Genomic DNA, 27,535 nt, shown 5'->3' with positions numbered 1-27,535 from the left:
ATGGATGTACAGTGCAGTATATAGCATGTATAGTATGGATGTACAGTGCAGTATATAGTATGTATAGTATGGATGTACAGTGCAGTATATAGCATGTATAGTATGGATGTACAGTGCAGTATATAGTATGTATAGTATGGATGTACAGTGCAGTATATAGCATGTATAGTATGGATGTACAGTGCAGTATATAGCATGTGTAGTGTGTAGTATAACAGTGCAGTATATAGTATGTATAGTATGGATGTACAGTGCAGTATATAGCATGTATAGTATGGATGTACAGTGCAGTATATAGCATGTATAGTATGGATGTACAGTGCAGTATATAGTATGTGTAGTATGGATGTACAGTGCAGTATATAGCATGTATAGTATGGATGTACAGTGCAGTATATAGCATGTATAGTATGGATGTACAGTGCAGTATATAGCATGCATAGTATGGATGTACAGTGCAGTATATAGTATGTATAGTATGGATGTACAGTGCAGTATATAGCATGTGTAGTATGGATGTACAGTGCAGTATATACCATGTATAGTATGGATGTACAGTGCAGTATATAGCATGTATAGTATGGATGTACAGTGCAGTATATAGCATGTATAGTATGGATGTACAGTGCAGTATATGTTATATGTAGTATGTAGTATAACAGTGCAGTATATAGTATGTATAGTATGGATGTACAGTGCAGTATATAGTATGTATAGTATGGATGTACAGTGCAGTATATAGCATGTGTAGTGTGTAGTATAACAGTGCAGTATATAGTATGTATAGTATGGATGTACAGTGCAGTATATAGCATGTATAGAATGGATGTACAGTGCAGTATATAGCATGTATAGTATGAATGTACAGTGCAGTATATAGCATGTATAGTATGGATGTACAGTGCAGTATATAGTATGTATAGTATGGATGTACAGTGCAGTATATAGCATGTATAGTATGGATGTACAGTGCAGTATATAGCATGTATAGTATGGATGTACAGTGCAGTATATAGTATGTATAGTATGGATGTACAGTGCAGTATATAGCATGTGTAGTATGGATGTACAGTGCAGTATATAGTATGTATAGTATGGATGTACAGTGCAGTATATAGTATGTATAGTATGGATGTACAGTGCAGTATATAGCATGTGTAGTATGGATGTACAGTGCAGTATATAGCATGTATAGTATGGATGTACAGTGCAGTATATAGCATGTATAGTATGGATGTACAGTGCAGTATATAGCATGTGTAGTGTGTAGTATAACAGTGCAGTATATAGTATGTATAGTATGGATGTACAGTGCAGTATATAGCATGTATAGTATGGATGTACAGTGCAGTATATAGCATGTATAGTATGGATGTACAGTGCAGTATATAGCATGTATAGTATGGATGTACAGTGCAGTATATAGCATGTATAATATGGATGTACAGTGCAGTATATAGCATGTATAGTATGGATGTACAGTGCAGTATATAGTATGTATAGTATGGATGTACAGTGCAGTATATAGTATGTATAGTATGGATGTACAGTGCAGTATATAGCATGTATAGTATGGATGTACAGTGCAGTATATAGTATGTATAGTATGGATGTACAGTGCAGTATATAGCATGTATAGTATGGATGTACAGTGCAGTATATAGCATGTATAGTATGGATATACAGTGCAGTATATGTTATATGTAGTATGTAGTATAACAGTGCAGTATATAGTATGTATAGTATGGATGTACAGTGCAGTATATAGCATGTGTAGTGTGTAGTATAACAGTGCAGTATATAGTATGTATAGTATGGATGTACAGTGCAGTATATAGCATGTATAGTATGGATGTACAGTGCAGTATATAGTATGTATAGTATGGATGTACAGTGCAGTATATAGCATGTATAGTATGGATGTACAGTGCAGTATATAGCATGTATAGTATGGATGTACAGTGCAGTATATAGCATGTGTAGTGTGTAGTATAACAGTGCAGTATATAGTATGTATAGTATGGATGTGCAGTGCAGTATATAGCATGTGTAGTATGGATGTACAGTGCAGTATATAGTATGTATAGTATGGATATACAGTGCAGTATATGTTATATGTAGTATGTAGTATAACAGTGCAGTATATAGTATGTGTAGTATGGATGTACAGTGCAGTATATAGCATGTATAGTATGGATGTACAGTGCAGTATATAGTATGTATAGTATGGATGTACAGTGCAGTATATAGCATGTGTAGTGTGTAGTATAACAGTGCAGTATATAGTATGTATAGTATGGATGTGCAGTGCAGTATATAGCATGTGTAGTATGGATGTACAGTGCAGTATATAGTATGTATAGTATGGATATACAGTGCAGTATATAGCATGTATAGTATGGATATACAGTGCAGTATATGTTATATGTAGTATGTAGTATAACAGTGCAGTATATAGTATGTATAGTATGGATGTACAGTGCAGTATATAGCATGTGTAGTGTGTAGTATAACAGTGCAGTATATAGTATGTATAGTATGGATGTACAGTGCAGTATATAGCATGTATAGTATGGATGTACAGTGCAGTATATAGTATGTATAGTATGGATGTACAGTGCAGTATATAGCATGTATAGTATGGATGTACAGTGCAGTATATAGCATGTATAGTATGGATGTACAGTGCAGTATATAGCATGTATAGTATGGATGTACAGTGCAGTATATAGTATGTGTAGTATGGATGTACAGTGCAGTATATAGCATGTATAGTATGGATGTACAGTGCAGTATATAGCATGTATAGTATGGATGTACAGTGCAGTATATAGCATGCATAGTATGGATGTACAGTGCAGTATATAGTATGTATAGTATGGATGTACAGTGCAGTATATAGCATGTGTAGTATGGATGTACAGTGCAGTATATACCATGTATAGTATGGATGTACAGTGCAGTATATAGCATGTATAGTATGGATGTACAGTGCAGTATATAGCATGTGTAGTATGGATGTACAGTGCAGTATATAGCATGTATAGTATGGATGTACAGTGCAGTATATGTTATATGTAGTATGTAGTATAACAGTGCAGTATATAGTATGTATAGTATGGATGTACAGTGCAGTATATAGCATGTATAGTATGGATGTACAGTGCAGTATATAGCATGTATAGTATGGATGTACAGTGCAGTATATAGCATGTATAGTATGGATGTACAGTGCAGTATATAGTATGTATAGTATGGATGTACAGTGCAGTATATAGCATGTATAGTATGGATGTACAGTGCAGTATATAGTATGTATAGTATGGATGTACAGTGCAGTATATAGCATGTATAGTATGGATGTACAGTGCAGTATATAGCATGTATAGTATGGATGTACAGTGCAGTATATAGCATGTGTAGTATGGATGTACAGTGCAGTATATAGCATGTATAGTATGGATGTACAGTGCAGTATATAGCATGTATAGTATGGATGTACAGTGCAGTATATAGTATGTATAGTATGGATGTACAGTGCAGTATATGGTATGTATAGTATGGATGTACAGTGCAGTATATAGCATGTGTAGTATGGATGTACAGTGCAGTATATAGCATGTATAGTATGGATGTACAGTGCAGTATATAGCATGTATAGTATGGATGTACAGTGCAGTATATAGCATGTATAATATGGATGTACAGTGCAGTATATAGCATGTATAGTATGGATGTACAGTGCAGTATATAGTATGTATAGTATGGATGTACAGTGCAGTATATAGCATGTGTAGTATGGATGTACAGTGCAGTATATAGTATGTATAGTATGGATGTACAGTGCAGTATATAGTATGTATAGTATGGATGTACAGTGCAGTATATAGCATGTGTAGTATGGATGTACAGTGCAGTATATACCATGTATAGTATGGATGTACAGTGCAGTATATACCATGTATAGTATGGATGTACAGTGCAGTATATAGCATGTATAGTATGGATGTACAGTGCAGTATATGGTATATGTAGTATGTAGTATAAGAGTGCAGTATATAGCATGCATAGTATGGATGTACAGTGCAGTATATAGCATGTATAGTATATTATATTACATTGTAGTATATAGTATGTCGTATAACAGTGCAGTATATAATATGTAGTATCAAATCAAATCAAAAATGCTTTATTGGCACGTCCGAATAGGTATTTGGCATTGCCAAAGCTAGTAAAGTGGGCGGGGGGGTGGGGGGGTGGGCGTTGGGTTGGGTGGGTGGTGGGTGGGTGGTGGGTATGGGGGGGGGGGGGGGTTTGGGTTATAACAGTCCATGGAGTCTCATCTTCCTCTTCGTTGGTGACTGCTATATGGGGAGGTGGGGGCGGGGCGGGTGTATTGGGATAAATATAACAGTCCGTGGAGTCTCATCTTCCTCTGGTTTGGTGACAGCTGGACACGTATTGGGCAGCGATCTCCACAGTGGCCTCTTCTTCTCCCAGTAGGATGTAGAGTTTCTTCTTCTCCCAGTCTGGGATGTGGGCAGAGAGTCTTTGGTAGTAGACGGCCCTCACAGCTGAGTATTTGGTGCAGTGTAGCAGGAAGTGGGTCTCGTCTTCTAGGGCCCCCTGGTCACAGTGCTGGCACAGTCTCTTCTCCCGTGGCTTGTACGTCTGTCTGTATCGCCCCGTCTCTATCTCTAGGTTGTGGGCGCTCAGTCTGTACCGGCTCAGGGTCTGTCTGTGCTTGGGGTGGCGTATTCTCTCCAGGTAGGTGGCCATGGTGTAGTCCCTTTGTAGGGATTGGTACACATTGGTGAGTTTCTTGGAGTTATTTATTTGGTTTCTCCATTCTTCAATGTACCGCTCTCTGTTTGCCTCTGTGGTCGCCTTTATTTCGGCCTTGGTTATCATCTGTTGGAGTTTTTGGTTTGGTGGTTGGCTGCTGTTTGGTTGGTGAGTGTCTGGTTTGCTCAGGTGGCTTAGCCATGCTTGGTGGTGGTAGGAGTCGCTCCCCTGGATGTGTGCCTGGAAAGCTAGCGCCCTCTTCTGTATGGTGAGCCATAGGGGGAGTCTGCCTAGCTCTGCCCTGCAGGCTATGTTGGTGGTGTTGCGATGGACATGTAGCAGGTATTTGCAGAACTCCAGGTGGAAGTTCTCTGTTGGGCTGGAATCCCACCTTGACTGGTCTGGGTAGGTGGCTGGGCCCCAAACCTCACTGCCATAGAGAAGGATCGGGGAGATGACTGCGTCAAATATCTTCAGCCAGACCCTCACCGGTGGTTTGAGGTGGTACAGTTGTCTTCTGATGGCGTAGAAGGTTCTATGTATATACAGTGCAGTATGTAGTATGTATAGTATGGATGTACAGTGCAGTATATAGTATGTGTAGTATGTAGTATGAGTGCAGTATATAGTATGTCGTATAACAGTGCAGTATATAATATGTAGTATGTATATACAGTGCAGTATGTAGTGTATAATGTATATATTATAACAGGGTGCGGGGCTGACAAGTCGCAGTTCACACAGAACCTGATGGTACAATATGTGGCTGGCAGAGGCTACTTGATATGGGATCCGTTGAAAACAAGAATTCCCTGTTATATAACCTAGTGCATATCTGTCATCGTGTGTGATATCACATGTAACACGCCCTGTATCTACATGTATCAGCTTCCCAGGACACTGTGTATGCGCTATAGGACCTGGCAGATTATAGATCACATGACCCAGTGTTATTATTCCTCTATCTGTCAGACACGTGTCAGTTCTTGGGGTCAGCTGTGACTGTGGTTATTACACCTGGCAGTCTCCGGGCGGCGCTATTGTTTGTTCAGCACTTTGTACTCAGATATCAGTATTATCCAAGTCAAACAGAAGTCCCTGCAGCTTCAGGGGAGCGGCTGTCACAGCGCCAGGGGCGTATCTGGTCCCATCCTCGATGGCGCCCCAATATAACCCCAGGAGTATAAGAGAGGAGTATAAGAGGGGAGTATAAGAGGGGAGTATAAGAGGGGAGTATAAGAGGGGAGTATAAGAGGAGAGTATAAGAGGGGAGTATAAGAGGGGAGTATAAGAGAGGAGTATAAGAGGGGAGTATAAGAGAGGAGTATAAGAGGGGAGTATAAGAGGAGAGTATAAGAGGGGAGTATAAGAGGGGAGTATAAGAGGAGAGTATAAGAGAGGAGTATAAGAGGGGAGTATAAGAGGGGAGTATAAGAGGGGAGTATAAGAGGGGAGTATAAGAGAAGAGTATAAGAGAGGAGTATAAGAGGGGAGTATAAGAGGAGAGTATAAGAGAGGAGTATAAGAGGGGAGTATAAGAGGGGAGTATAAGAGGGGAGTATAAGAGGGGAGTATAAGAGGGGAGTATAAGAGGGGAGTATAAGAGGAGTATAAGAGAGGAGTATAAGAGGAGAGTATAAGAGGGGAGTATAAGAGGAGAGTATAAGAGAGGAGTATAAGAGGGGAGTATAAGAGGGGAGTATAAGAGGAGAGTATAAGAGGAGAGTATAAGAGGGGAGTACAAGAGGGGAGTACAAGAGGGGAGTATAAGAGGGGAGTATAAGAGGGGAGTATAAGAGAGGAGTATAAGAGGGGAGTATAAGAGAGGAGTATAAGAGGAGAGTATAAGAGAGGAGTATAAGAGGAGTATAAGAGAGGAGTATAAGAGGGGAGTATAAGAGAGGAGTATAAGAGGAGAGTATAAGAGAGGAGTATAAGAGGGGAGTATAAGAGAGGAGTATAAGAGGAGAGTATAAGAGAGGAGTATAAGAGGGGAGTATAAGAGAGGAGTATAAGAGGAGAGTATAAGAGAGGAGTATAAGAGGGGAGTATAAGAGAGGAGTATAAGAGGGGAGTATAAGAGGGGAGTATAAGAGGGGAGTATAAGAGGGGAGTATAAGAGGGGAGTATAAGAGGGGAGTATAAGAGGGGAGTATAAGAGGGGAGTATAAGAGGGGAGTATAAGAGGGGAGTATAAGAGGAGAGTATAAGAGGGGAGTATAAGAGAAGAGTATAAGAGAGGAGTATAAGAGGGGAGTATAAGAGGGGAGTATAAGAGGGGAGTATAAGAGGGGAGTATAAGAGAGGAGTATAAGAGGGGAGTATAAGAGGGGAGTATAAGAGGGGAGTATAAGAGGGGAGTATAAGAGGGGAGTACAAGAGGGGAGTATAAGAGAGGAGTATAAGAGGGGAGTATAAGAGGGGAGTATAAGAGAGGAGTATAAGAGGAGTATAAGAGAGGAGTATGAGAGAGGAGTACAAGAGGGGAGTACAAGAGGGGAGTACAAGAGGGGAGTACAAGAGGGGAGTACAAGAGAGGAGTATAAGAGGGGAGTATAAGAGGGGAGTATAAGAGAGGAGTATAAGAGAGGAGTATAAGAGGAGTATAAGAGGAGTATAAGAGAGGAATATAAGAGGAGAGTATAAGAGGGGAGTATAAGAGGAGTATAAGAGAGGAGTATAAGAGAGGAGTATAAGAGAGGAGTATAAGAGGGGAGTATAAGAGGGGAGTATAAGAGAGGAGTATAAGAGGAGAGTATAAGAGGGGAGTATAAGAGGAGTATAAGAGAGGAGTATAAGAGGAGAGTATAAGAGGGGAGTATAAGAGGGGAGTATAAGAGGGGAGTATAAGAGGGGAGTATAAGAGGGGAGTATAAGAGGGGAGTATAAGAGGGGAGTATAAGAGGGGAGTATAAGAGGGGAGTATAAGAGAGGAGTATAAGAGGGGAGTATAAGAGGGGAGTATAAGAGGAGTATAAGAGGGGAGTATAAGAGAAGAGTATAAGAGGGGAGTATAAGAGAGGAGTATAAGAGGGGAGTATAAGAGGGGAGTATAAGAGGGGAGTATAAGAGGAGTATAAGAGAGGAGTATAAGAGAAGAGTATAAGAGGGGAGTATAAGAGGGGAGTATAAGAGAGGAGTATAAGAGAGGAGTATAAGAGGGGAGTATAAGAGGAGTATAAAGAGGAGTATAAGAGGGGAGTATAAGAGGAGAGTATAAGAGAGGAGTATAAGAGAGGAGTATAAGAGAAGAGTATAAGAGGGGAGTATAAGAGGGGAGTATAAGAGGGGAGTATAAGAGGGGAGTATAAGAGAGGAGTATAAGAGAGGAGTATAAGAGAGGAGTATAAGAGGGGAGTATAAGAGGAGTATAAGAGAGGAGTATAAGAGAGGAGTATAAGAGGAGTATAAGAGAGGAGTATAAGAGGGGAGTATAAGAGGGGAGTATAAGAGAGGAGTATAAGAGGAGAGTATAAGAGAGGAGTATAAGAGGGGAGTATAAGAGGGGAGTATAAGAGGGGAGTATAAGAGAGGAGTATAAGAGGGGAGTATAAGAGAGGAGTATAAGAGGGGAGTATAAGAGAGGAGTATAAGAGGGGAGTATAAGAGGAGTATAAGAGAGGAGTATAAGAGAGGAGTATAAGAGGAGTATAAGAGAGGAGTATAAGAGGGGAGTATAAGAGGGGAGTATAAGAGAGGAGTATAAGAGGAGAGTATAAGAGAGGAGTATAAGAGGGGAGTATAAGAGGGGAGTATAAGAGGGGAGTATAAGAGGAGTATAAGAGAGGAGTATAAGAGGGGAGTATAAGAGGAGTATAAGAGAGGAGTATAAGAGGGGAGTATAAGAGGAGTATAAGAGAGGAGTATAAGAGGGGAGTATAAGAGAGGAGTATAAGAGAGGAGTATAAGAGGGGAGTATAAGAGGGGAGTATAAGAGAGGAGTATAAGAGGGGAGTATAAGAGAGGAGTATAAGAGGGGAGTATAAGAGGAGTATAAGAGAGGAGTATAAGAGGGGAGTATAAGAGGGGAGTATAAGAGAGGAGTATAAGAGGGGAGTATAAGAGGGGAGTATAAGAGAGGAGTATAAGAGGGGAGTATAAGAGGAGTATAAGAGAGGAGTATAAGAGGGGAGTATAAGAGGGGAGTATAAGAGGGGAGTATAAGAGGGGAGTATAAGAGGGGAGTATAAGAGAGGAGTATAAGAGAGGAGTATAAGAGAGGAGTATAAGAGAGGAGTATAAGATCGGAGTATAAGATCGGAGTATAAGAGAGGAGTATAAGAGGGGAGTATAAGAGAGGAGTATAAGAGGAGAGTATAAGAGAGGAGTATAAGAGAGGAGTATAAGAGAGGAGTATAAGAGAGGAGTATAAGAGGGGAGTATAAGAGGGGAGTATAAGAGGGGAGTATAAGAGAGGAGTATAAGAGGAGAGTATAAGAGAGGAGTATAAGAGGGGAGTATAAGAGGGGAGTATAAGAGAGGAGTATAAGAGGAGAGTATAAGAGAGGAGTATAAGAGGGGAGTATAAGAGGAGTATAAGAGAGGAGTATAAGAGGGGAGTATAAGAGGAGTATAAGAGAGGAGTATAAGAGGGGAGTATAACAGGGGAGTATAAGAGGAGTATAAGAGAGGAGTATAAGAGGAGAGTATAAGAGGGGAGTATAACAGGGGAGTATAAGAGGGGAGTATAAGAGGGGAGTATAAGAGGGGAGTATAAGAGAAGTATAAGAGGAGTATAAGAGAGGAGTATAAGAGAAGTATAAGAGGAGTATAAGAGAGGAGTATAAGAGGGGAGTATAAGAGGAGTATAAGAGGGGAGTATAAGAGGGGAGTATAAGAGGAGTATAAGAGAGGAGTATAAGAGAGGAGTATAAGAGGGGAGTATAAGAGAGGAGTATAAGAGGGGAGTATAAGAGAGGAGTATAAGAGGGGAGTATAAGAGGAGTATAAGAGGGGAGTATAAGAGGGGAGTATAAGAGGGGAGTATAAGAGGAGTATAAGAGGGGAGTATAAGAGGGGAGTATAAGAGGGGAGTATAAGAGAAGTATAAGAGGAGTATAAGAGAGGAGTATAAGAGAAGTATAAGAGGAGTATAAGAGAGGAGTATAAGAGGGGAGTATAAGAGGAGTATAAGAGGGGAGTATAAGAGGGGAGTATAAGAGGAGTATAAGAGAGGAGTATAAGAGAGGAGTATAAGAGGAGTATAAGAGAGGAGAGTATAAGAGGGGAGTATAAGAGGGGAGTATAAGAGGGGAGTATAAGAGAGGAGTATAAGAGGGGAGTATAAGAGGAGAGTATAAGAGGGGAGTATAACAGGGGAGTATAAGAGGGGAGTATAAGAGGGGAGTATAAGAGGGGAGTATAAGAGAAGTATAAGAGGAGTATAAGAGAGGAGTATAAGAGGGGAGTATAAGAGGAGTATAAGAGAGGAGTATAAGAGGAGTATAAGAGAGGAGTATAAGAGGGGAGTATAAGAGGGGAGTATAAGAGAGGAGTATAAGAGGAGAGTATAAGAGGGGAGTATAAGAGGAGTATAAGAGAGGAGTATAAGAGAGGAGTATAAGAGAGGAGTATAAGAGGGGAGTATAAGAGAGGAGTATAAGAGGGGAGTATAAGAGGGGAGTATAAGAGGGGAGTATAAGAGGAGTATAAGAGAGGAGTATAAGAGGGGAGTATAAGAGGGGAGTATAAGAGGAGTATAAGAGGGGAGTATAAGAGGGGAGTATAAGAGGAGTATAAGAGAGGAGTATAAGAGAGGAGTATAAGAGGAGTATAAGAGAGGAGAGTATAAGAGGGGAGTATAAGAGGGGAGTATAAGAGGGGAGTATAAGAGAGGAGTATAAGAGGGGAGTATAAGAGGAGAGTATAAGAGGGGAGTATAACAGGGGAGTATAAGAGGGGAGTATAAGAGGGGAGTATAAGAGGGGAGTATAAGAGGGGAGTATAAGAGAAGTATAAGAGGAGTATAAGAGAGGAGTATAAGAGGGGAGTATAAGAGGAGTATAAGAGAGGAGTATAAGAGGAGTATAAGAGAGGAGTATAAGAGGGGAGTATAAGAGGGGAGTATAAGAGAGGAGTATAAGAGGAGAGTATAAGAGGGGAGTATAAGAGGAGTATAAGAGAGGAGTATAAGAGAGGAGTATAAGAGAGGAGTATAAGAGGGGAGTATAAGAGAGGAGTATAAGAGGGGAGTATAAGAGGGGAGTATAAGAGGGGAGTATAAGAGGAGTATAAGAGAGGAGTATAAGAGGAGAGTATAAGAGGGGAGTATAAGAGGGGAGTATAAGAGAGGAGTATAAGAGGAGAGTATAAGAGAGGAGTATAAGAGGGGAGTATAAGAGGAGTATAAGAGAGGAGTATAAGAGGGGAGTATAAGAGGGGAGTATAAGAGAGGAGTATAAGAGGGGAGTATGAGAGGAGTATAAGAGGAGTATAAGAGAGGAGTATAAGAGGGGAGTATAAGAGGGGAGTATAAGAGGGGAGTATAAGAGGGGAGTATAAGAGGGGAGTATAAGAGGAGTATAAGAGAGGAGTATAAGAGAGGAGTATAAGAGGAGTATAAGAGAGGAGAGTATAAGAGGGGAGTATAAGAGGGGAGTATAAGAGGGGAGTATAAGAGAGGAGTATAAGAGGGGAGTATAAGAGGAGAGTATAAGAGGGGAGTATAACAGGGGAGTATAAGAGGGGAGTATAAGAGGGGAGTATAAGAGGGGAGTATAAGAGGGGAGTATAAGAGAAGTATAAGAGGAGTATAAGAGAGGAGTATAAGAGGGGAGTATAAGAGGAGTATAAGAGAGGAGTATAAGAGGAGTATAAGAGAGGAGTATAAGAGGGGAGTATAAGAGGGGAGTATAAGAGAGGAGTATAAGAGGAGAGTATAAGAGGGGAGTATAAGAGGAGTATAAGAGAGGAGTATAAGAGAGGAGTATAAGAGAGGAGTATAAGAGGGGAGTATAAGAGAGGAGTATAAGAGGGGAGTATAAGAGGGGAGTATAAGAGGGGAGTATAAGAGGAGTATAAGAGAGGAGTATAAGAGGGGAGTATAAGAGGGGAGTATAAGAGGAGTATAAGAGGGGAGTATAAGAGGGGAGTATAAGAGGAGTATAAGAGAGGAGTATAAGAGAGGAGTATAAGAGGAGTATAAGAGAGGAGAGTATAAGAGGGGAGTATAAGAGGGGAGTATAAGAGGGGAGTATAAGAGAGGAGTATAAGAGGGGAGTATAAGAGGAGAGTATAAGAGGGGAGTATAACAGGGGAGTATAAGAGGGGAGTATAAGAGGGGAGTATAAGAGGGGAGTATAAGAGGGGAGTATAAGAGAAGTATAAGAGGAGTATAAGAGAGGAGTATAAGAGGGGAGTATAAGAGGAGTATAAGAGAGGAGTATAAGAGGAGTATAAGAGAGGAGTATAAGAGGGGAGTATAAGAGGGGAGTATAAGAGAGGAGTATAAGAGGAGAGTATAAGAGGGGAGTATAAGAGGAGTATAAGAGAGGAGTATAAGAGAGGAGTATAAGAGAGGAGTATAAGAGGGGAGTATAAGAGAGGAGTATAAGAGGGGAGTATAAGAGGGGAGTATAAGAGGGGAGTATAAGAGGAGTATAAGAGAGGAGTATAAGAGGAGAGTATAAGAGGGGAGTATAAGAGGAGTAAGGGTAGTATAAGTATAAGAGAGGAGTATAAGAGGAGAGTATAAGAGAGGAGTATAAGAGGGGAGTATAAGAGGAGTATAAGAGAGGAGTATAAGAGGGGAGTATAAGAGGGGAGTATAAGAGAGGAGTATAAGAGGGGAGTATGAGAGGAGTATAAGAGGAGTATAAGAGAGGAGTATAAGAGGGGAGTATAAGAGGGGAGTATAAGAGGGGAGTATAAGAGGGGAGTATAAGAGGGGAGTATAAGAGGAGTATAAGAGAGGAGTATAAGAGAGGAGTATAAGAGGGGAGTATAAGAGAGGAGTATAAGAGAGGAGTATAAGAGAGGAGTATAAGAGAGGAGTATAAGATCGGAGTATAAGAGGGGAGTATAAGAGAGGAGTATAAGAGAGGAGTATAAGAGAGGAGTATAAGAGGGGAGTATAAGAGAGGAGTATAAGAGGGGAGTATAAGAGGGGAGTATAAGAGAGGAGTATAAGAGGAGAGTATAAGAGAGGAGTATAAGAGGGGAGTATAAGAGGAGTATAAGAGAGGAGTATAAGAGGGGAGTATAAGAGGGGAGTATAAGAGAGGAGTATAAGAGGTAGAGAGGAGTATAAGAGGGGAGTATAAGAGGAGTATAAGAGAGGAGTATAAGAGGGGAGTATAAGAGGAGTATAAGAGAGGAGTATAAGAGGGGAGTATAAGAGGGGAGTATAAGAGGGGAGTATAAGAGGGGAGTATAAGAGGGGAGTATAAGAGGAGTATAAGAGAGGAGTATAAGAGGGGAGTATAAGAGAGGAGTATAAGAGGGGAGTATAAGAGGAGTATAAGAGCGGAGAGTATAAGAGGGGAGTATAAGAGGGAGTATAAGAGGGGAGTATAAGAGGGGAGTATAAGAGGGGAGTATAAGAGGGGAGTATAAGAGGGGAGTATAAGAGGGGAGTATAAGAGGAGTATAAGAGAGGAGTATAAGAGGGGAGTATAAGAGGAGTATAAGAGAGGAGTATAAGAGGGGAGTATAAGAGGAGTATAAGAGGGAGAGTATAAGAGGGGAGTATAAGAGGGGAGTATAAGAGGGGAGTATAAGAGGAGGAGTATAAGAGGGGAGTATAAGAGGGGAGTATAAGAGGAGAGTATAACAGGGGAGTATAAGAGGGGAGTATAAGAGGGGAGTATAAGAGGGGAGTATAAGAGGAGTATAAGAGAGGAGTATAAGAGGGGAGTATAAGAGGAGTATAGAGAGGAGTATAAGAGGAGAGTATAAGAGGGGAGTATAACAGGGGAGTATAAGAGGGGAGTATAAGAGGGGAGTATAAGAGGGGAGTATAAGAGGGGAGTATAAGAGGAGTATAAGAGGAGTATAAGAGAGGAGTATAAGAGGAAGTATAAGAGGAGTATAAGAGAGGAGTATAAGAGGGGAGTATAAGAGGAGTATAAGAGGGGAGTATAAGAGGGGAGTATAAGAGGAGTATAAGAGAGGAGTATAAGAGAGGAGTATAAGAGGAGTATAAGAGAGGAGAGTATAAGAGGGGAGTATAAGAGGGGAGTATAAGAGGGGAGTATAAGAGAGGAGTATAAGAGGGGAGTATAAGAGGGGAGTATAAGAGGAGAGTATAAGAGGGGAGTATAACAGGGGAGTATAAGAGGGGAGTATAAGAGGGGAGTATAAGAGGGGAGTATAAGAGGGGAGTATAAGAGAAGTATAAGAGGAGTATAAGAGAGGAGTATAAGAGGGGAGTATAAGAGAGGAGTATAAGAGGAGTATAAGAGAGGAGTATAAGAGGGGAGTATAAGAGAGGAGTATAAGAGGAGAGTATAAGAGGGGAGTATAAGAGGAGTATAAGAGAGGAGTATAAGAGAGGAGTATAAGAGAGGAGTATAAGAGGGGAGTATAAGAGAGGAGTATAAGAGGGGAGTATAAGAGGGGAGTATAAGAGGAGTATAAGAGAGGAGTATAAGAGGAGAGTATAAGAGGGGAGTATAAGAGGGGAGTATAAGAGGGGAGTATAAGAGAGGAGTATAAGAGGAGAGTATAAGAGAGGAGTATAAGAGGGGAGTATAAGAGGAGTATAAGAGAGGAGTATAAGAGGGGAGTATAAGAGGGGAGTATAAGAGGGGAGTATAAGAGGGGAGTATAAGAGGAGTATAAGAGAGGAGTATAAGAGGAGTATAAGAGGGGAGTATAAGAGGAGAGTATAAGAGGGGAGTATAAGAGGGGAGTATAAGAGGGAGTATAAGAGGGGAGTATAAGAGGAGTATAAGAGAGGAGTATAAGAGGGGAGTATAAGAGAGGAGTATAAGAGAGGAGTATAAGAGAGGAGTATAAGAGAGGAGTATAAGATCGGAGTATAAGAGGGGAGTATAAGAGAGGAGTATAAGAGAGGAGTATAAGAGGGGAGTATAAGAGAGGAGTATAAGAGGAGAGTATAAGAGGGGAGTATAAGAGGGGAGTATAAGAGGGGAGTATAAGAGAGGAGTATAAGAGGAGAGTATAAGAGAGGAGTATAAGAGGGGAGTATAAGAGAGGAGTATAAGAGAGGAGTATAAGAGGGGAGTATAAGAGGGGAGTATAAGAGAGGAGTATAAGAGGAGAGTATAAGAGAGGAGTATAAGAGGGGAGTATAAGAGGAGTATAAGAGAGGAGTATAAGAGGGGAGTATAAGAGGGGAGTATAAGAGGAGTATAAGAGGAGTATAAGAGAGGAGTATAAGAGGGGAGTATAAGAGGGGAGTATAAGAGGGGAGTATAACAGGGGAGTATAAGAGGAGAGTATAACAGGGGAGTATAAGAGGGGAGTATAAGAGGGGAGTATAAGAGGGGAGTATAAGAGGAGTATAAGAGAGGAGTATAAGAGGGGAGTATAAGAGGGGAGTATAAGAGGAGTATAAGAGAGGAGTATAAGAGGGGAGTATAAGAGGAGTATAAGAGCGGAGAGTATAAGAGGGGAGTATAAGAGGGGAGTATAAGAGGGGAGTATAAGAGAGGAGTATAAGAGGGGAGTATAAGAGGAGAGTATAAGAGGGGAGTATAAGAGGGGAGTATAAGAGGGGAGTATAAGAGGGGAGTATAAGAGAAGTATAAGAGGAGTATAAGAGAGGAGTATAAGAGGGGAGTATAAGAGGAGTATAAGAGAGGAGTATAAGAGGAGTATAAGAGAGGAGTATAAGAGGGGAGTATAAGAGAGGAGTATAAGAGGAGAGTATAAGAGAGGAGTATAAGAGAGGAGTATAAGAGAGGAGTATAAGAGGGGAGTATAAGAGGGGAGTATAAGAGAGGAGTATAAGAGGAGAGTATAAGAGGGGAGTATAAGAGGGAGTATAAGAGAGGAGTATAAGAGGAGAGTATAAGAGGGGAGTATAAGAGGAGTATAAGAGAGGAGTATAAGAGAGGAGTATAAGAGAGGAGTATAAGAGGGGAGTATAAGAGAGGAGTATAAGAGGAGAGTATAAGAGGGGAGTATAAGAGGGGAGTATAAGAGGGGAGTATAAGAGGAGTATAAGAGAGGAGTATAAGAGAGGAGTATAAGAGGGGAGTATAAGAGGAGTATAAGAGAGGAGTATAAGAGGGGAGTATAAGAGGGGAGTATAAGAGGGGAGTATAAGAGGGGAGTATAGGAGAAGTATAAGAGGAGTATAAGAGGGGAGTATAACAGGGGAGTATAAGAGGAGAGTATAAGAGGAGTATGAGAGGAGTATAAGAGGGGAGTTTAAGAGAGGAGGATAAGAGGGGAGTATAAGAGAAGAGTATAAGAGAGGAGTATAAGAGAGGAGTATAAGAGGGGAGTATAAGAGAGGAGTATAAGAGGGGAGTATAAGAGAGGAGTATAAGAGAGGAGTATAAGAGGGGAGTATAAGAGGGGAGTATAAGAGGAGAGTATAAGAGGAATATAAGAGGAGTATAAGAGAGGAGTATAAGAGGGGAGTATAAGAGGGGAGTATAAGAGGAGTATAAGAGAGGTGTATAAGAGGGGAGTATAAGAGAGGAGTATAAGAGAGGAGTATAAGAGGGGAGTATAAGAGGAGTATAGGAGAAGAGTATAAGAGGGAAGTATAAGAGGAGTATAGGAGAAGAGTATAAGAGGGAAGTATAAGAGGGAAGTATAAGAGGAGTGTAGCAGAAGAGTATAAGAGGGGAGTATAAGAGAGGAGTATAAGAGAAGAGTATAAGAGGGGAGTATAAGAGAGGAGTATAAGAGGGGAGTATAAGAGAAGAGTATAAGAGAGGAGTATAAGAGAGGAGTATAAGAGGGGAGTATAAGAGGGGAGTATAAGAGGGGAGTATAAGAGGGGAGTATAAGAGAGGAGTATAAGAGAGGAGTATAAAAGAAGAGTATAAGAGGGGAGTATAAGAGGAGTATAAGAGAGGAGTATAAGAGGGGAGTATTAGAGAGGAGTATTAGCGAAGAGTATAAGAGAGGAGTATAAGAGGGGAGTATAAGAGGGGAGTATAAGAGGAGTATAAGAGAGGAGTATAAGAGGGGAGTATAAGAGGAGTATAAGAGAGGAGTATAAGAGGGGAGTATAAGAGGAGTATAAGAGAGGAGAGTATAAGAGGGGAGTATAAGAGGGGAGTATAAGAGGGGAGTATAACAGGGGAGTATAAGAGGAGAGTATAAGAGGAGAGTATAAGAGGGGAGTATAAGAGGAGTATAAGAGAGGAGTATAAGAGGAGTATAAGAGAGGAGTATAAGAGGAGAGTATAAGAGAGGAGTATAAGAGGGGAGTATAAGAGGAGTATAAGAGAGGAGTATAAGAGAGGAGTATAAGAGGGGAGTATAAGAGGGGAGTATAAGAGGGGAGTATAAGAGGAGTATAAGAGAGGAGTATAAGAGGGGAGTATAAGAGGGGAGTATAAGAGGAGTATAAGAGAGGAGTATAAGAGGAGTATAAGAGAGGAGTATAAGAGGAGAGTATAAGAGAGGAGTATAAGAGGGGAGTATAAGAGGAGTATAAGAGAGGAGTATAAGAGAGGAGTATAAGAGGGGAGTATAAGAGGGGAGTATAAGAGGGGAGTATAAGAGGAGTATAAGAGAGGAGTATAAGAGGGGAGTATAAGAGGAGAGTATAAGAGAGGAGTATAAGAGGGGAGTATAAGAGGAGTATAAGAGAGGAGTATAAGAGGGGAGTATAAGAGGGGAGTATAAGAGGGGAGTATAAGAGAGGAGTATAAGAGGAGAGTATAAGAGAGGAGTATAAGAGGGGAGTATAAGAGGAGAGTATAAGAGAGGAGTATAAGAGGGGAGTATAAGAGGAGTATAAGAGAGGAGTATAAGAGGGTAGTATAAGAGGAGTATAAGAGAGGAGTATAAGAGGGGAGTATAATAGGGGAGTATAACAGGGGAGTATAAGAGGAGAGTATAAGAGGAGAGTATATGAGGGGAGTATAACAGGGGAGTATAAGAGGGGAGTATAAGAGGGGAGTATAAGGGAGTATAAGAGGGGAGTATAAGAGGGGAGTATAAGAGGGGAGTATAAGAGGGAGTATAAGAGAGGAGTATTAGCGAAGAGTATAAGAGAGGAGTATAAGAGAGGAGTATAAGAGGGGAGTATAAGAGGAGTATAAGAGAGGAGTATAAGAGAGGAGTATTAGCGAAGAGTATAAGAGAGGAGTATAAGAGAGGAGTATAAGAGGGGAGTATAAGAGGGGAGTATAAGAGGGGAGTATAAGAGAGGAGTATAAGAGAGGAGTATAAGAGGGGAGTATAAGAGGGGAGTATAAGAGGGGAGTATAAGAGAGGAGTATAATAGAGGATTATAAGAGAGGAGTATAAGAGGGAAGTATAAGAGAGGAGTATAAGAGAGGAGTATAAGAGAGGAGTATAAGAGGGGAGTATAAGAGAGGAGTATAAGAGGGGAGTATAAGAGAGGAGTATAAGAGGAGAGTATAAGAGAGGAGTATAAGAGAGGATTATAAGAGGGAAGTATAAGAGAGGATTATAAGAGAGGAGTATAAGAGGGGAGTATAAGAGAGGAGTATAAGAGGGGAGTATAAGAGAGGAGTATAAGAGGAGAGTATAAGAGAGGATTATAAGAGGGAAGTATAAGAGAGGATTATAAGAGAGGAGTATAAGAGGGAAGTATAAGAGGGGAGTATAAGAGAGGATTATAAGAGAGGAGTATAAGAGAGGAGTATAAGAGAGGAGTATAAGAGGGAAGTATAAGAGGGGAGTATAAGAGGAGTATAGGAGAAGAGTATAAGAGAGGAGTATAATAGGGGAGTATAAGAGGAGTATAGGAGAAGAGTATAAGAGGGAAGTATAAGAGGAGTATAGCAGAAGAGTATAAGAGGGGAGTATAAGAGGAGTATAGCAGAAGAGTATAAGAGAGGAGTATAAGAGGAGTATAGGAGAAGTGTATAAGAGAGGAGTATAAGAGGAGTATAGGAGAAGAGTATAAGAGAGGAGTATAAGAGAGGAGTATAAGAGAAGAGTATAAGAGAAGAGTATAAGAGGGGAGTATAAGAGAGGAGTATAAGAGAAGAGTATAAGAGAAGAGTATAAGAGGGGAGTATAAGAGAGGAGTATAAAAGAGGAGAGTATAAGAGAGGAGTATAAGAGAGGAGAGTATAAGAGAGGAGTATAAGAGGGGAGTATAAGAGAAGAGTATAAGAGGAGTATAAGAGAGGAGTATATGTGGAGTATAAGAGGACTATATGTGGAGTATAAGAGGACTATATGTGGAGTATAAGTGGAGTATAAGTGGAGTATACTGTAATGTACTTTTTTAGTCTATCAAACTCCCTTTTCATAGAAAACAAGCTGTAAAGTTCCCTTTAGTAATGCTGTAGCTGAGTATTACCAGGGGAGTCTCTGTCCGTACATCTGGACTCTTTGTACTACATAGAGATGAAGCATTTACAATAGGGGGAGGGTCACTTTAGATGGCTGTATCTCTGGGATTATACCAGCTACAGTAACAGTTCTCAATTTGGAATTTGAGCTTCGTCTACAGCAGTTCTTGCTCCACATAACACTCCATTCCCATCTGTATTGTTACCTGGTAATATCTCAGATTCTGTTATAGCTCATTCTTTATTCTCTGCATCATATGAAAGCTCAGAGCTATTTTTCTAGGTGGTATAATATCAGAGATACAGCCGGATATTTGAAGGGACCGCCACCTAAATCCATTGCTTACTGCACGTGTGAGGTAGCGCCGCTCTACTGGCCCAAAGGATATCAGGACCGGACTAGGATGTAGAAGAGAAAACATCCTTCATAAGAGGGTGAGAGAGAATCTCCCATGGAATAAACTGGTAATGAGTTGTCATTGAGACACTTCATGCTTGTGTCATATATGTAGTACCCGCTGTGTGTGCCCTGTGCTCAGTCTGTGGTCACTTTACCCCCTGATGTCACCCAAACAATAGGACATTGTCCAGTGTCAGCACCCTGTGCCGGCTGACACCGAACGCGGCTGTAATGTGGATTATACGTTTATCATCTTTGACCTTTATAAGCTGATTTTCTGAAGTTCAGGCTCCTGGAGGCCCCAGCCTTATATACAGGAGAGTATATACAATATATATACTGGTGAGTCGGTGCACAGCACCTCTGTAAATGCACTTGCTGTTATATATTATTTGTCATGTATGATCCTGAGTTACATTCCTGTATTATACTCCACAGCTGCGCTCACTATTCTGCTGGTGCAGTCACTGTGTACATACATTACATTACTTATCCTGTATTATACTCCAGAGCTGCGCTCACTATTCTGCTGGTGCAGTCACTGTGTACATACATTACATTACTCATCCTGTATTATACTCCAGAGCTGCGCTCACTATTCTGCTGGTACAGTCACTGTGTACATACATTACATTACTTATCCTGTATTATACTCCAGAGCTGCGCTCACTATTCTGCTGGTGCAGTCACTGTGTACATACATTACATTACTTATCCTGTATTATACTCCAGAGCTGCGCTCACTATTCTGCTGGTACAGTCACTGTGTACATACATTACATTACTTATCCTGTATTATACTCCAGAGCTGCGCTCACTATTCTGCTGGTACAGTCACTGTGTACATACATTACATTACTTATCCTGTATTATACTCCAGAGCTGCGCTCACTATTCTGCTGGTACAGTCACTGTGTACATACATTACATTACTGATCCTGTATTATACTCCAGAGCTGCGCTCACTATTCTGCTGGTACAGTCACTGTGTACATACATTACATTACTTATCCTGTATTATACTCCAGAGCTGCGCGCACTATTCTGCTGGTGCAGTCACTGTGTACATACATTACATTACTTATCCTGTATTATACTCCAGAGCTGCGCTCACTATTCTGCTGGTACAGTCACTGTGTACATACATTACATGACTTATCCTGTATTATACTCCAGAGCTGCGCTCACTATTCTGCTGGTGCAGTCACTGTGTACATACATTACATTACTTATCCTGTATTATACTGCAGAGCTGCGCTCACTATTCTACTGGTGCAGTCACTGTGTACATACATTACATTACTTATCCTGTATTATACTCCAGAGCTGCGCTCACTATTCTGCTGGTACAGTCACTGTGTACATACATTACATTACTTATCCTGTATTATACTCCAGAGCTGCGCTCACTATTCTGCTGGTGCAGTCACTGTGTACATACATTACTTATCCTGTATTATACTGCAGAGCTGCGCTCACTATTCTGCTGGTGCAGTCACTGTGTACATACATTACATTACTTATCCTGTATTATACTCCAGAGCTGCGCTCACTATTCTGCTGGTACAGTCACTGTGTACATACATTACATTACTTATCCTGTATTATACTCCAGAGCTGCGCTCACTATTCTGCTGGTGCAGTCACTGTGTACATACATTACATTACTTATCCTGTATTATACTCCAGAGCAGCGCTCACTATTCTGCTGGTGCAGTCACTGTGTACATACATTACATTACTTATCCTGTATTATACTCCAGAGCTGCGCTCACTATTCTGCTGGTGCAGTCACTGTGTACATACATTACATTACTTACCCTGTATTATACTCCAGAGCTGCGCTCACTATTCTGCTGGTGCAGTCACTGTGTACATACATTACATTACTTATCCTGTATTATACTCCAGAGCTGCGCTCACTATTCTGCTGGTGCAGTCACCGTGTACATACATTACATTACTTATCCTGTATTATACTCCAGAGCTGCGCTCACTATTCTGCTGGTGCAGTCACGGTCTACATACATTACATTACTTATCCTGTATTATACTCCAGAGCTGCGCTCACTATTCTGCTGGTACAGTCACTGTGTACATACATTACTTATCCTGTATTATACTCCAGAGCTGCACTCACTATTCTGCTGGTACAGTCACTGTGTACATACATTACATTACTTATCCTGTATTATACTCCAGAGCTGCGCTCACTATTCTGCTGGTACAGTCACTGTGTACATACATTACATTACTTATCCTGTATTATACTCCAGAGCTGCGCTCACTATTCTGCTGGTACAGTCACTGTGTACATACATTACATTACTTATCCTGTATTATACTCCAGAGCTGCGCTCACTATTCTGCTGGTGCAGTCACTGTATACATACATTACATTACTTATCCTGTATTATACTCCAGAGCTGCGCTCACTATTCTGCTGGTACAGTCACTGTGTACATACATTACATTACTTATCCTGTATTATACTCCAGAGCTGCGCTCACTATTCTGCTGGTGCAGTCACTGTGTACATACATTACATTACTTATCCTGTATTATACTCCAGAGCTGCGCTCACTATTCTGCTGGTGCAGTCACTGTGTACATACATTACAATACTTATCCTGTATTATACTCCAGAGCTGCGCTCACTATTCTGCTGGTACAGTCACTGTGTACATACATTACATTACTTATCCTGTATTATACTCCAGAGCTGCGCTCACTATTCTGCTGGTGCAGTCACTGTGTACATACATTACATTACTTATCCTGTATTATACTCCAGAGCTGCGCTCACTATTCTGCTGGTACAGTCACTGTGTACATACATTACAATACTTATCCTGTATTATACTCCAGAGCTGCGCTCACTATTCTGCTGGTACAGTCACTGTGTACATACATTACATTACTTATCCTGTATTATACTCCAGAGCTGCGCTCACTATTCTGCTGGTGCAGTCACTGTGTACATACATTACATTACTTATCCTGTATTATACTCCAGAGCCGCGCTCACTATTCTGCTGGTGCAGTCACTGTGTACATACATTACATTACTCATCCTGTATTATACTCCAGAGCTGCGCTCACTATTCTGCTGGTGCAGTCACTATGTACATACATTACATTACTTATCCTGTATTATACTCCAGAGCTGCGCTCACTATTCTGCTGGTGCAGTCACTGTGTACATACATTACATTACTTATCCTGTATTATACTCCAGAGCTGCGCTCACTATTCTGCTGGTGCAGTCACTGTGTACATACATTATATTACTTATCCTGTATTATACTCCAGAGCTGCGCTCACTATTCTGCTGGTGCAGTCACTGTGTACATACATTACATTACTTATCCTGTATTATACTCCAGAGCTGCGCTCACTATTCTGCTGGTGCAGTCACTGTGTACATACATTACTTATCCTGTATTATACTCCAGAGCTGCGCTCACTATTCTGCTGGTGCAGTCACTGTGTACATACATTACTTATCCTGTATTATACTCCAGAGCTGCGCTCACTATTCTGCTGGTGCAGTCACTGTGTACATACATTACATTACTTATCCTGTATTATACTCCAGAGCTGCGCTCACTATTCTGCTAGTACAGTCACTATGTACATACATTACATTACTTATCCTGTATTATACTCCAGAGCTGCGCTCACTATTCTGCTGGTGCAGTCACCGTGTACATACATTACATTACTTATCCTGTATTATACTCCAGAGCTGCGCTCACTATTCTGCTGGTGCAGTCACTGTGTACATACATTACATTACTTATCCTGTATTATACTCCAGAGCTGCGCTCACTATTCTGCTGGTGCAGTCACTGTGTACATACATTACATTAATTATCCTGTATTATACTCCAGAGCTGCGCTCACTATTCTGCTGGTGCACCCCTCTTTCCCCCTTCCCCTGTATTACAGGGATTCTGCAGACTTTGTTCACATGACTGCTTGTTCTGCAGACTCTGGCTATGGCCTGACCCCTGTTCACATGTGGCTCTGAGTTACTTCTGCTCCATTTAGTTGCTTCTTTCGCTCTCAGGCCTCGTCTACTGTTTTATTTTTAGTCTGTCTGTAGTTCACATTGACCTCGCGCACACTGCAGAGTATTCTGGAACTGTTCCCCTCCTGTGTACCCTGCACCTCGCTCCACGTCCTGCTCTGGCACACAATAGACTGTTGTCCAAGGGCAGGATCCGGTGTGCAGCTCTGTGTCCGGCGCTATCTGCCTGCGGTACAGATAAGGACACGGGACAAGGCTGGGCCACACTCTCCTGTACCTGCTGCATGACATTAGTACATAGGTATGGTATATATACACTCAGCGGCCACTTTATTAGGTCCACCATGCTAGTAACGGGTTGGACCCCCTTTTGCCTTCAGAACTGCCTCAATTCTTCGTGGCATAGATACAACAAGGTGCTGGAAGCATTCCTCAGAGATTTTGCTCCATATTGACATGATGGCATCACACAGTTGCAGTCGCAGATTTGTCGGCTGCACATCCATGATGCGAATCTCCCGTTCCACCACATCCCAAAGATGCTCCTCTATTGGATTGAGATCTGGTGACTGTGGAGGCCATTGGAGTACAGTGAACTCATTGTCATGTTCAAGAAACCAGTCTGAGATGATTCCAGCTTTATGACATGGCATTGCATTATCCTGCTGAAAGTAGCCATCAGATGTTGGGTACATTGTGGTCATAAAGGGATGGACATGGTCAGCAACAATACTCAGGTAGGCTTTGGCGTTGCAACGATGCTCAATTGGTACCAAGGGGCCCAAAGAGTGCCAAGAAAATATTCCCCACACCATGACACCACCACCACCAGCCTGAACCGTTACCGATACAAGGCAGGATGGATCCATGCTTTCATGTTGTTGACGCCAAATTCTGACCCTACCATCCGAATGTCGCAGCAGAAATCGAGACTCATCAGACCAGGCAACGTTTTTCCAATCTTCAATTGTCCAATTTCGATGAGCTTGTGCAAATTGTAGCCTCAGTTTCCTGTTCTTAGCTGAAAGGAGTGGCACCCGGTGTGGTCTTCTGCTGCTGTAGCCCATCTGTAGCCTCAAAGTTGGACGTACTGTGCGGCGTTCAGAGATGCTCTTCTGGCTACCTTGGTTGTAACGGGTGGCTATTTGAGTCACTGTTGCCTTTCTATCAGCTCGAACCAGTCTGGCCATTCTCCTCTGACCTCTGACATCAACAACGCATTTCCGCCCACAGAACTGCCGCTCACTGGATGTTTTTTCTTTTTCGGACCATTCTCTGTAAACCCTAGAGATGGTTGTGCGTGAAAATCCCAGTAGATCAGCAGTTTCTGAAATACTCAGACCAGCCCTTCTGGCACCAACAACCATGCCACGTTCAAAGGCACTCAAATCACCTTTCTTCCCCCCCATACTGATGCTCGGTTTGAACTGCAGGAGATTGTCTTGACCATGTCTACATGCCGAAATGCACTGAGTTGCCGCCATGTGATTGGCTGATTAGAAATTAAGTGTTAACGAGCAGTTGGACAGGTGTACCTAATAAAGTGGCCGGTGAGTGTGGATGTTAGATACAAGGTGTACCCCAGCTCAGGGAGCAGTGCCCTCAGCGGTACAGTGTCCTTACATTTAGTCTGTAGCATTTGTCTGACTGTCCGGGGTAGAACACTCCAGAGCTCAGGTGCAGCACAGAAGAAGTCCTGGAGATGTGAGGATTAGCAGGACATTGTGCACAGGGGGTATCCAGAAGAGATGGGTCCCTAGGAGACAGATAGAGCGACCCTCTGTATACTGCTGGGCCCTGACATGACACAGGAGACAAGACGAGGCTGAATACTGGGAAGAAACCGCCATATTTATCCCGGAGGCCAGCAGAAGGTGCTTATGGTGTCCACTGGGGGCGCTGCAGCCATGCTGTAGGGGAGATGTTGGTGGCGTTACTGCACAATGAATAGGACGCACTCGTAGAAGGGTCCGGGTATGGGTCTACCTCTTGACCATGACATGGTTCTCCTGGTGCCTCATGTCCTGTGGTCAGTTCTCCTGGTGCCTCGTGTCCTGTAGTCAGTTCTCCTGGTGCCTCGTGTCCTGGGGTCAGTTCTCCTGGTGCCTCATGTCCTGGGGTCAGTTCTCCTGGTGCCTTGTGTCCTGGGGTCAGTTCTCCTGGTGCCTCATGTCCTGGGGTCAGTTTTCCTGGTGTCTCATGTCCTGGGGTCAGTTCTCCTGGTGCCTCGTGTCCTGGGGTCAGTTCTCCTGGTGCCTCGTGTCCTGGGGTCAGTTCTCCTGGTGCCTCGTGTCCTGGGGTCAGTTCTCCTGGTGCCTCATGTCCTGGGGTCAGTTCTCCTGGTGTCTCATGTCCTGGGGTCAGTTCTCCTGGTGCCTCGTGTCCTGTGGTCAGTTCTCCTGATGCCTCGTGTCCTGTAGTCAGTTCTCCTGGTGCCTCGTGTCCTGTGGTCAGTTCTCCTGGTGCCTCATGTCCTGGGGTCAGTTCTCCTGGTGCCTCATGTCCTGTGGTCAGTTCTCCTGGTGCCTCATGTCCTGGGGTCAGTTCTCCTGGTGCCTCGTGTCCTGGGGTCAGTTCTCCTGGTGCCTCGTATCCTGGGGTCAGTTCTCCTGGTGCCTCATGTCCTGTGGTCAGTTCTCCTGGTGCCTCATGTCCTGGGGTCAGTTCTCCTGGTGCCTCATGTCCTGTGGTCAGTTCTCCTGGTGCCTCATGTCCTGGGGTCAGTTCTCCTGGTGCCTCGTGTCCTGGGGTCAGTTCTCCTGGTGCCTCGTGTCCTGTGGTCAGTTCTCCTGGTGTCTCGTGTCCTGGGGTCAGTTCTCCTGGTGTCTCGTGTCCTGGGGTCAGTTCTCCTGGTGCCTCATGTACTTGGGTCAGTTCTCCTGGTGTCTCGTGTCCTGTGGTCAGTTCTCCTGGTGCCTCATGTCCTTGGGTCAGTTCTCCTGGTGCCTCGTGTCCTGTGGTCAGTTCTCCTGGTGTCTCGTGTCCTGTGGTCAGTTCTCCCCTGTTCCTCGTGTCCTGTGGTCAGTTCTCCCGGTGCCTCATGTCCTGTGGTCAGTTCTCCCGGTGTCTCGTGTCCTGGGGTCAGTTCTCCCGGTGCCTCATGTCCTGTGGTCAGTTCTCCCGGTGTCTCGTGTCCTGGGGTCAGTTCTCCTGGTGTCTCGTGTCCTGGGGTCAGTTCTCCTGGTTCCTCATGTCCTTGGGTCAGTTCTCCTGGTGCCTCGTGTCCTGTGGTCAGTTCTCCTGGTGTCTCGTGTCCTGTGGTCAGTTCTCCCCTGTTCCTCGTGTCCTGTGGTCAGTTCTCCCGGTGCCTCATGTCCTGTGGTCAGTTCTCCCGGTGTCTCGTGTCCTGGGGTCAGTTCTCCCGGTGCCTCGTGTCCTGGGGTCAGTTCTCCCGGTGTCTCGTGTCCTGGGGTCAGTTCTCCTGGTGTCTCGTGTCCTGGGGTCAGTTCTCCTGGTTCCTCGTGTCCTGTGGTCAGTTCTCCTGGTGCCTCATGTCCTGTGGTCAGTTCTCCCAGTTCCTCATGTCCTGTGGTCAGTTCTCCTTGTGCCTCATGTCCTTGGGATCAGTTCTCTTGGGGTCAGTTCTCCTGGTGCCTCATGTCCTGTGGTCAGTTCTCCCGGTGCCTCATGTCCTGTGGTCAGTTCTCCTGGTGCCTCATGTCCTGTGGTCAGTTCTCCTGGTGTCTTGTGTCCTGTGGTCAGTTCTCCCAGTTCCTCATGTCCTGTGGTCAGTTCTCCTTGTGCCTCATGTCCTTGGGATCAGTTCTCCTGTGGTCAGTTCTCCCCTGTTCCTTGTGTCCTGGGGTCAGTTCTCCTTGTGCCTCATGTCCTGTGGTCAGTTCTCCTGGTGTCTTGTGTCCTGTGGTCAGTTCTCCCAGTTCCTCATGTCCTGTGGTC

At 42.8% G+C, this 27,535-nt stretch overlaps 1 protein-coding gene across 2 annotated transcripts in view; it reads left to right on the top strand.

Annotated features, from left to right (window-relative positions):
• The window catches only part of NRBP2 (nuclear receptor binding protein 2), an 86,438-nt gene that overhangs the window by 22,994 nt on the left and 35,909 nt on the right, over window positions 1-27,535 (top strand). The window contains exon 2 of one of the 2 annotated variants that reach the window (XM_075269956.1): window positions 19,489-19,640. The exons of the other annotated variant lie outside the window; for it this stretch is intronic. The gene's annotated coding sequence lies outside the window, so the exon portion shown is untranslated. The remainder of the gene's footprint in view (window positions 1-19,488; window positions 19,641-27,535) is intronic. 2 annotated transcript variants of the gene reach the window in all.

This window comes from Leptodactylus fuscus, chromosome 4 (genome assembly GCF_031893055.1).
Source record: "Leptodactylus fuscus isolate aLepFus1 chromosome 4, aLepFus1.hap2, whole genome shotgun sequence".
Lineage (NCBI taxonomy): Eukaryota > Metazoa > Chordata > Amphibia > Anura > Leptodactylidae > Leptodactylus > Leptodactylus fuscus.
This window is presented reverse-complemented; position numbering and strand designations above follow the sequence as displayed.